Genomic DNA, 10,236 nt, shown 5'->3' with positions numbered 1-10,236 from the left:
CTTTGAACCCCTTGAATCTGTTTCTTCTTCTTCTTTTTCTTTCTTTCTTTTTTTTTTTTTTTTTTCGAAATTGGGGATTGAACTCAGGCCCTTGCATCCTACTGAGCTATCTCCCCAGCCCTGTTTCTTCATCTTAAGTACAGGTTGTTGCGCTTTACTTGCACTCTTCTTTAAGGTGCAGTTTTTAAATTGTGATTTGCCTTGTTTCCTTTCTATCTGTCACTACCTTTTCTATTCTACCTGTTATGGTTTATGTCTACGTGTCCCTCCAAAGCCTCATGCAGTCATGGGGCAGACTGCTAGAGTTTGTGATTACCTCATGATCCACTGGGATTATGGGTGTGAGTACTTCCCTCAGCATGGGGCAGATAACCTGAATACAGTTTAAGAAAGACAGACTTGTTCTCTACTGCCATTGTTGTTGCCACTACTCCTGCTCTTTTGCTCTTTGTTTTTTGCTGCCACCATGAATTGTTGCCCTCTGCCATGTGCCACTAAGCCTTGGAGCCAGCCAAGTATGGACTGAAACCTCCATTAACTATGAGCTAAATAAACCTTTCCTTCCTTCATTTTGGGTGGTGAGTGTTTATCCCAGCAATGAGCTAAGAGTAACTGAGACATTACCTCAGTGCTACTATGAAGTACCTGAAAAACAGCTGTGGAAAAGAAGAGGCAAGATCACTGATAGCCCAGAATTACTTCCCCAGCTGTAGAATTGTACTATCTTCAAACATAAATAATAACTATTTAGCAATATTAAATCTTTTTTTTTCCCAGTACTAGGAATTGAACTCATGACCTTGTGCTTGCCAGGCAGGTGCTTATGCCACTGAGCTATATCCCTAGCCCAGTAATGTTAAATCTTGTTGATTGCATAATTCAAGCTAGATTTGAGAAAATCCACCCAATTCTGTATTTATTTGTCTTCACTAAAATTTTACTTGTTAATCTCTATATCTTCATTTTGGACTATTAATTTTCTTACAGAACTGTAACTTCCATTTCCATCTAGTCAATTTCCTGGACTTTTGAGACCATTTTTGTTGTTGCCCTTTATTTCTTAGTGTGTGCTTCTTAATTTTTTCAAGATACTTTACATACATATAGTTTTAAAATTCAACTACTACAATAAAACTTGTTATAAAAAAACAGAAAGCACCTGTCACAGCACATCCAGAACTGCTCATCCAAGTAAGCAACTGTTACTAGTTATTTGGTCTGTTTCTTATGATACCTGCTCAATATTTAGGAATTATATATTTGTGTTTCCTTTATTAATTTTAGACAGTATTTATTGACATCTTGCTATGGAGATGAGTATTTGACTCTCTTATCCCTGTCCCCAGCCTGGATTTGCTCTATAACTTCTCTACCTTTCTTTCTACCATACCAGAAATGCTATGACATAATTGTATTATTCAATTACATTCAGTGTTTATAATAATGTGTGTCCATACAAGAGTTGTGCAGAGTATTATGATTCCATTTTCTAACTACTCTTTGCATTTCCTTTAGTCGATAATGTCTTTTGTTGATATTGCTCTGGTCCTGCTGCAATGTTCTCCTTCTGAGGCATCTTCTTTTCACCCTTCTGAGAGGTCCTTTCACCTCTTTCTTGTTCCCTGATCCCTCATCCTCCTCTCTCTTAGCTTATCTGCTGCTATGGCGAGCATCTTGAGTTGGTCGCTGTCTTATGCTATAAGTTTTCTTCAAGTATCTGGTGTATTTCAGAATAAGCTGCCAACTCTTCAAATGGAAATGTATATAATGGACAGAGTTTGTCAATCCTTAACATGAAGGAGGAAATAAGGTATCAGCAGAGAAGGAGAAAATGGAAAGAGGGTTTCAGGGTTTCTCTCTGACCTACTTTTTGCCCATGGTTCTGTTGTTCTTCTGTGGGTCAACCTATTTAGCACTCTGGAGCAGCTCGCTGTCAGAGCAAAGCATAAATGACCATCTTCTTTTTTTCACCTCTTTGCTTTTGCCAATTCTTCAAAGCATTCAAGGAAACTTCAGGGTAAAAGTTCCAGGTCTAAGAGAAGAAAGAGAAGGAGCAGGTAGCACTTCACAGGACTTGGGTTTGAGACAGCTGGAGAGCAGGTACTCAGTGAGGTGGGAGGAGGAGGGAATGAACTGAGGCTCGGTGCCTGAGTCACTTTCTCCTGCTGGGACCGAATGCCCAACATTCACAACCCAAGGGAGAAGTTGGCTTTGGCTCATGGTTCCAGCCCATGGATGGCTGGCTCCGAGACAGACACAGCATGGCAGAGGGGCAGAGTTGCTGCCCCAGGGATGTAGAGCACTTTCTGATGAAATACTGATAAAATGCACCTTGGCAGTCTATACAGGTGTGTCCAATTGATTTCACTTAAGACAATGGACTTAAAGTTATCCATTTTCCTAGAAATATCTCTAGAGTATTCTTATCCATGGTAGAATAATACTCCTTGTATAAGAAAACCCACATCTTTATTCTTTCACTGCCTGATGGGCATTTGGGTTTGGGATGGTTCCATGACTTGCCTATTATAAATTGTGCTGCTCTAAACATGGATATGCAAATCTTGCTGTGGTGTAATGCTTTCAGTTCTTTCAGAAAGATATCAAGGAGAGGCATGGTTGGGTCAAATGGGACTTCAAGGCCTAGTTGTTGTTGTTGTTTTTAGAAATCTCTACAGTGATTTCCACAGTAATTGCATCACTGCCATTCCCAGAGTTGGAGAGTTCCTTTTCCCCCATAGCCCTGCCAGCATTTGTTATTGGTTAATTTCTTGACAATAGCTACTCTTTCTGGTGTGAGATGGAATTTCAGCATTACTAGTGATGTTTAACATTTTTTTCATGTGTTGATTTGCTCTTCGAACTTCTACACATGAGAAGTATGTCTTCATCTTGGATGCCCATTTTTGGATTGGGATTTTTAATTTCGGAGGTCTGGTTTTTTTTCTTTACATGTTCTCTATAGTAATCTTTGGTCTGAGGAGCAGCTGGAAAACATTTTTTTCCTGCACTGTGGGCTCTCTTCACTCAGCTGATGATTTTTCTTGCTGTGCAAAAGCTTTTTAATAAGATGAGATCACAGTTGTTGATTGTGATGGTTCCTGTGGGATCAGAGTGTTTTTCTAAAAAAAGTTTTTGCCTATACTAGTGTATTCAACAGTTTTATCTATTCTATCTTCCAGAAGATTTAATATTTCTGTTTTATTTTATTTCTATTTTATTTATTTATTTATTTATTTATTTATTTATTTGCAGAACCAGGGATTGAACTCAGGCCCTTGAGCTTGCAAAGCAAGCACTTTTTCTACTGAGCTATCTCCCCAGCCCTAATGTTTCTCTTTTAATATTTATATCTTTGATTGATTTTTGACTTCAGTTTAGTGCATAGTGAAAGATAGAGAACTGATTTTAATCTTTGGCTGTGCAAAGACAGTTTTTCCCCCATCACTTATTAAAGAAGCTCTCTTTCAGTGAATATGTTTGGACCTCTTGTCAAAGATAAGTTGCCTGAATGTGTTTGTAGTTGTCTCTGCATTTTATAAACTGTTGAACTGATTGGGAGGGGGCAGATGCCAGTACTATGCTGATTTTTATCACAGTTATTTTGTAGTTTAATTTCAGGCCAGGGATTCAGATATCTCCTGCCTTGCCTTTGTTGCCCAGAATTGCTTTTGCTCTTCTAGGTCTCTTTGGTTTCCAAATGAACTTTAGGAGTGTTTTCTCCACATCTGTGGAGTATACTAATGGTATTTTGATATGTATTCCATTAAATTTGTATAGCAATTTTGGAAGTATGACCATTTTCACAATGTTGATTCTTCTTATGCAAGAGCAAGGAATAGCTTTCAATTTTCTGATATTCTCTTCAATCTCCTTTTTAAGAGTACTGTAGATTTCAATGTATACATCTGCCATTTCCCAAAGTAGACTGATTTCTAGGTATTTCATTTTTTGATAATATTGTAAGTGGTGTTGTTTCCCTAGCTTGTTTCTAATACATTTGTTATTTGTGTGCAGCATGCTATTGATATTTGAGTGTTGACTTGGTTTTTTGTTTTTGTTTTTCTTTAGAGTACAAATTAGAATTAAAACAGAAAACAATACAAGTGATACAGATTTCACTTAACAAAATAACATAAATTTCACAGCATTTGTTGTAATACATAATGTTGTTTCCAACCAGTCATTCATATTACTAGATATATGCGTGCAAAATTGGAAGTAGAAAGAAATTGCTTAACAACTGAAGAATGGGTAAAAAACATATGATACTTTATACCATTATTATTCAGTATCATTCAGCTATTTGAAAAGATAAATTTTAGGCTTTTGTAGATAAATGGATGCAGCTAGAGACTATATTGGTGAAATAAAGTGAAATAAATCAGATCCACATATGCAAACATTGTATTATTTTGCTAATGTGAGAACCTGAAAGAGTGATGAAAATCTAAAAGGTACAATGGATACTGTGAAAGAGAAAGAAATTTTTCTTTTTTTTCCCCTCCCTGAAATTTTTTAATGGGTAGGAAAAACTGGGATAAGGAAACGGGCAAATGAAAGAAGGGAAAAAGTATGTTTAGGTACATATGCAAAGTAGCTTGGATATTTGTATTATTCATTTCTTCTGGTCTTTTGAAAGGAGAAGTTAATGCTTAAATTTTTTTACTCTGATTTTTTTCCTGTTTTGAATTTCTTGTAACATCTTTGTTATTGTTTTGTTTTATTTTGTATTTAATTATTTATTTATTTTGTATTTTAGGGAATGGTCTACAGGGTGTTCAGGGTCTCACTACTAGATGGGATTCATAGTGATTCGCCTGTTTACAGCCTCCCAAAAGCTGGGGTGCCACTACATCCAATCTCAATCGCCATCTCAGAGTGCCCTGGGGGTGGAGCTGGCACTGCAGGCCAGGGGATCGAACCTCGGCCCCTGTGTCTGCTTGCAGATGCTTTAATCCACTGAGATATTTGGTCAGCCCTTTTTATTTTGCTTTTAAATGAAATTTACATGTTTATATCTGGTAATCTGAACAACTAATTTGAAGATAACAGCATATAATACAGCAACCATTGTTGAATTCTGGTTACTTTGTTTTTCTATCACTATTTTGTATTCTTTAAAAATTAAAAAAAATTAAAGGAAGAAACTTTACTGAGACAAACAGATAACAACTTTCCCACTGTCAATTAATTGGGATGGTAGGCTCTTGGGACAGACACAAACCAAGAGTCTCTCCTACACACAGAAAGTATTCCTGAAAAAGAGAATTTTCCTAAAGAGGCCTTGATACTAGTGATATAGCTATCTACTCCAAAAGCTCAGAAGGATCATCACAGAAAACACAATAAAAGGTTTTTTAAAAATAGAAAATGACAAGATGAAGAAGCAAAATTCAATCTCACACCACCAAACCATACAGAATAAATCTAAAGACATTGACATACAAGAAATTAGAGGAAACACACCTGAGATTTCTGAAATGATAGCAACTGAAGTGAAGAAACAAATCCATGAGGCCATAAAGTAAATCAGATTAGAAATAATCTCTCAAGTAAAAAAAAAGGAGCCACAACCATAATGAAAGTATTGCTCAGAATATCTAACAGGACATAGATAAACAAAAACAGACAAGCATAGGAAAATAATGGAAACCTTGAGTGAACAAAGGAAAGAATCAGACTGAATGAAAGAGATTCAAAGAGATACCCAGGAAATCAAAAATTCTATTGAAAGCTGGCAAATTTTGCTTGAATAAAGAAATCACCAACAGAGTAAAAAGAAAACCATGAATTGAAGGGAAAAATTAGCCAACTGTCCCTCAGACAAAAGATTTCTATCTATACATATAAAAAATTGAAAAAATCAGGCCCCCCCAAATCAAAGACCCAATACACACATGGGCATCTCATATGAATACGCACTTCTCACATGAATACCATTGGCAAATAAATACATGAAAGGAGCCCTGGTGGCTGTGGGGACCCCAGAACTGGGTAGGGAGGCCCTTGTGCACTGCAACTGTTCCCTCATGCCCTGAAGCACCTATCCAGGTGATGCAGTCACTGGCCTTCCTAGCTGTAGGACCAAGTAGGAACCTAGAAGGGGTGGGGGGCAAGAGTGACTGTGACCATGCCCTTCAGGGGAGTCCTCAGATTCAAAATGACCAATGAAGAACCTCTTCCCAAAGAGGTTCAACTGAGTGAAACAGACTTCAAAGTCAGGGTGAGAGTTGAGTTACTTCTAAGATGGAAACAATATGAAGCATATGTTCAAGCTTTGGAGGGCAAGTACACAGATCTTAATTCAAATGATGTAACTGACTTAAGGGAGTCTGAAGAAAAGCTAAAGCAACAAGAGCAAGAATCTGCACACAGGAAAAACATCCTCATAATGTGACTAGCAACCAAGGAAGAAGAGATGCGAGAATGGACCACTGAAATTCAGTACTTCATGCAAGTCCAGCAGTCAAATGTCACCCACCTGGGATCAACAATGGTAGACACAGTGATCAACTTGTTTTTCCTAACAATGACAGGTAAACTATAACAGAATAAAGACAAACTGGAACAAGCTCTAAATGAACTGAGCGCCTGGAAGTTTATGCCTGATGGGAAAACAAATCATACTCCCCAGTCAAAAATTCTGTGACATGGCCCTGGGAGATAGCTCAGTAGAATAAGTGCTTGCTTGGCAAGCACAGGATTCTGAGTTCAATCCCTGGTACTGAAAAAAAAAAAAAAAAGGAATTTTTGAGACTGGACATGGTGGTGCACACCTGTAATCCCAGCTCTTGGGAGGCTGTATCAGGTGGATCACTACGAGTCCAATCTAGTAGTGAGACCCTGAACAGCCAGTAGACCCTCCCCTAAAAAAAATACAAAAAAAAAAAAGAATTTCTTAACAGTCCCACTATGAGAAAGCTGTGGTGGGACAGTCACGTACTCATTTCCACACCAAGACTCAGACTTTTTGGGAAAAAAAAGCCACATTATTATACTGTGCAGCTTGTAATGGCTAGTGTAAAACTTACCAGTTGAACTTTGTTTCAGCTTTTTTCTGTTCCCCTTCCCTTTGCTTCAGAGGCCTGTCACCAACAGACTATTCTGAAGAAGAGGCCACCTTCAAAAAATTCCCCTTCTAGAAGGTGGTGAATGAAGGCAAGAGACAGGAAAAGGGATACTGTGGGACTGTTCTGCTTCAAGGTTGTATGTGGTTAGATTTTTGGACTTACGTGTAAACATAAGAAGTATATAATTCTTTATGCCTATTTTTAAAATATATTCTAATTTTTAAATGTTTTTTCATCATATTCTGTAGGGACTTAAAGTTCAACATATCAATACTTGATGAAAAATGCCTGTTCTATTTTATGCCTAAGATGTTTGATATTCAGACAGATAGTGAGGTTAAGCTTAACAGCCTAGGTTGTATGGTAATAACAATAAACTCCTCTTCTGGAGGGTTAACAACCTAAGTTTGCAGACCAAAATTAGAGAAAAAGGAGGGCTGCAAGGAAAGCCAACATCTTGGCCCTAGCCTTCCAAGGTCAATTAAGACTCAGGACATATGAGAACTTGTACTGTAACATCACATAACTCAGTAGTGTCCCAAATTTTCTGATCAAGAAGATTATGGGACCAAAGAGGAAAGTGATCAATGATGTAGAGTATGCCTAAGGAGAGTCACATGGAGAGAAAATATTCTCTCAGGCTTTCACAGAGAGCACATTGGCCAAGCAATGGCCGTGACTTATCCACATGGCTGACACGGACAAAGGTTCTACAAGCTGAGGTACAGGATCTCCGGATAAATCCTGAGGTTATTTCACTGACCTTATCATACCCAAAAGCTACAATTCTTGTTGCATAGGTCTTGCTTTATCTTGGTCTTAACCATCCAGCAGAAAAGTATGAAAACAAAATATAAGAGGTAAAGCCATGCTATTATGTTGAGCTGTAGGGGACTCAGGTCAACAATATCTGACATTGCCAGTGAAGCAGAAGACCCAATAGTATTATGGACTACTGGACTCTTTTAGAATATGTTGCTGAGTTAACACATCTATAATATTCAAATAACAGAACTTAACAAAAAAGAGGATACAGATGAATGTCCATTTTGTATCTGTGTATTCAGAATGGTTAGGATAGATATATAGTTACATTTTCTTAATGAATAGGGGGATTTGTTCTGATAGTATTTGTAAATAGGATATCATGTCTGCATCTTGTACAGCAATTAACCACTAAGAAGAATTTATGCAATGTGTTAATTATTGAAACTGTCCTACCAATTTGATTTGAAACTGTCTCATTACTATTTGTTTCTCAAAAAAATTATGGGGGGAAAATTCCCCTTCTAGAACATTTAGACACCTGAGAAATATTTCTGTTTGAAGAAAATAGGAGACACAGGAGTCTTTAGTCTGTGGTACACTGTATCTTCAGACAATTGGAGGACTGAGAACTTATAGAGATTACAAATCTTGAATATGTAAAATCCCAGCTAAATGTATAAGCGGAATATGCATTGCTCTTTACCTTGAGCACAGTGGCTTAGAGACACCAGACATCAGTTTTGCCAATAAGACTGTACGTTGTGATTGTTGGTGAACTTCTGGGTCAAAACTCAAATGAGGTGAATTTTGCCTTTAAAGGATTTATTGCTAAGAACTAACTTTAATAGTCATGTGATAAATAACATGCTGGTAAAGTAATACATGTTTTAACTACTTTTTTAGGGCCCTGTATTACCTAATAGAGCCTAAGTCTTTTTTTTTTCTTTATATATTTCATACAGGGTCTCACTATGCATCTCAGACTCAAGGTGATCCTCCTGTTTTCAGCCTCCCCAGTGCTGGGATTACAGGCATGCGCCACCGCCTCCAGACTCAGTAGCAAGCTCCGCACAATGGGGGGCAGGAACAGCATGGCATGTGGGACTGGGGATCAACCCTGGTCCCTGACTTGCCTAAGCAGGGACTCAATCCTCTGGTCAATATGCTTTTAATCAATGGTTTGTTCTTTGAATGGTTACAAAAACTGCAGGTAATCTTAACTAAGGACTGTACAAACATGATGGAGTGGTATCAAACTTTAGGCTTGAACTGTTTGAAGCATTATAAACATTCATCTCATGACTAGATTGTATAAGGATAATTGGCTGTGATGAGACTTACAGCATAATGTTTTCAATAGTAAACATTATGAAACCCTCATCCCATTCATCAGGCACAGGAGAAAAGAGTATTGTCTTTGGTCTTAATGGGGGAATGTATTCCTTCATTGTACTTGGGGCTTTTGTGTTAGCACTTCTGATATTAAATTAAATGTTCCCTAAAATAAAAAATGAATATATGAAAAAAATGTCCAACAGCATTGGTCATTTGAGAAATACAAATTAAACAAACTGGGGGATTCCATTTTATCCCAGAAAGAATGGCTATCATCAAGAACTCAGCCAATAACAAATGCTGGAGGGGCTGTGAGGAGAAAGGAAATCTTCTCCATGGTTGTTGGAAATGTAGACTGGTACAACTACTATGGAAATCAGTGTAGAAATTCCTCAGAAAACTGAGAGTAGAGGTCCCATTCAACTCAGTTATTCCTCTTTGGGACATTTTCCCAAAAGAATTAAAAACATCAGCATGGGCCCTGCCCAGGTGTGCTGAGCATGCCACCAAGTCTGAGCATGATGGCACATGCTTGTAATCCCAGTTCTGAGGAGACTGAAAACAGGAGGATCAATACAAGTCTGAGCTACATAGTAAGACCATATACCAAATACATTTTTTAAAAAATCATACTACAGTAATATATGTGTACCCATGTTTATAGCAGCACAATTTTTAATAGCTCAATCTTGGAAACAACCCAAATGCCCATGTACTGAGGAATGGATAAAAAAAGATGTGGTATTTTTATACAATAGAATACCACTCAGCCATAAAGAAAGATAAACTTGAGGCTTTTATAAGTAAATGGATGCAACTAAAGACCATACTCATAAGTGAAATAAATCAAACTCACATGCATATACATCAAATTGTCTCCCTAGTATAAGAAGCTGAAAGAATAAATAAGATCCAAAATGTACAATGCACAACAGATATTGTGAAAGGAAGAAGTAACTACTCCAAAGGAAAATCAACTGGGAAGGGGGAAAGGAATAAAAGAATAAAAGAATAAAAGATATAGATATAGATATAGATATAGATATCTATCTATCTATCT

At 37.4% G+C, this 10,236-nt stretch overlaps 1 pseudogene; it reads left to right on the top strand.

Moving 5' to 3' along the window:
* Positions 1-6,163: 6,163 nt before the first annotated feature.
* Positions 6,164-7,145, top strand: LOC101588010 (annotated as a pseudogene).
* The last annotated feature ends 3,091 nt before the right edge of the window (positions 7,146-10,236 follow it).

Source organism: Octodon degus, unplaced genomic scaffold, assembly GCF_000260255.1.
Source record: "Octodon degus isolate 3935 unplaced genomic scaffold, OctDeg1.0 scaffold00116, whole genome shotgun sequence".
Lineage (NCBI taxonomy): Eukaryota > Metazoa > Chordata > Mammalia > Rodentia > Octodontidae > Octodon > Octodon degus.
The sequence above is the reverse complement of the archived record's forward strand: the minus strand, read 5'-3'. Positions and strand labels throughout refer to the sequence as shown.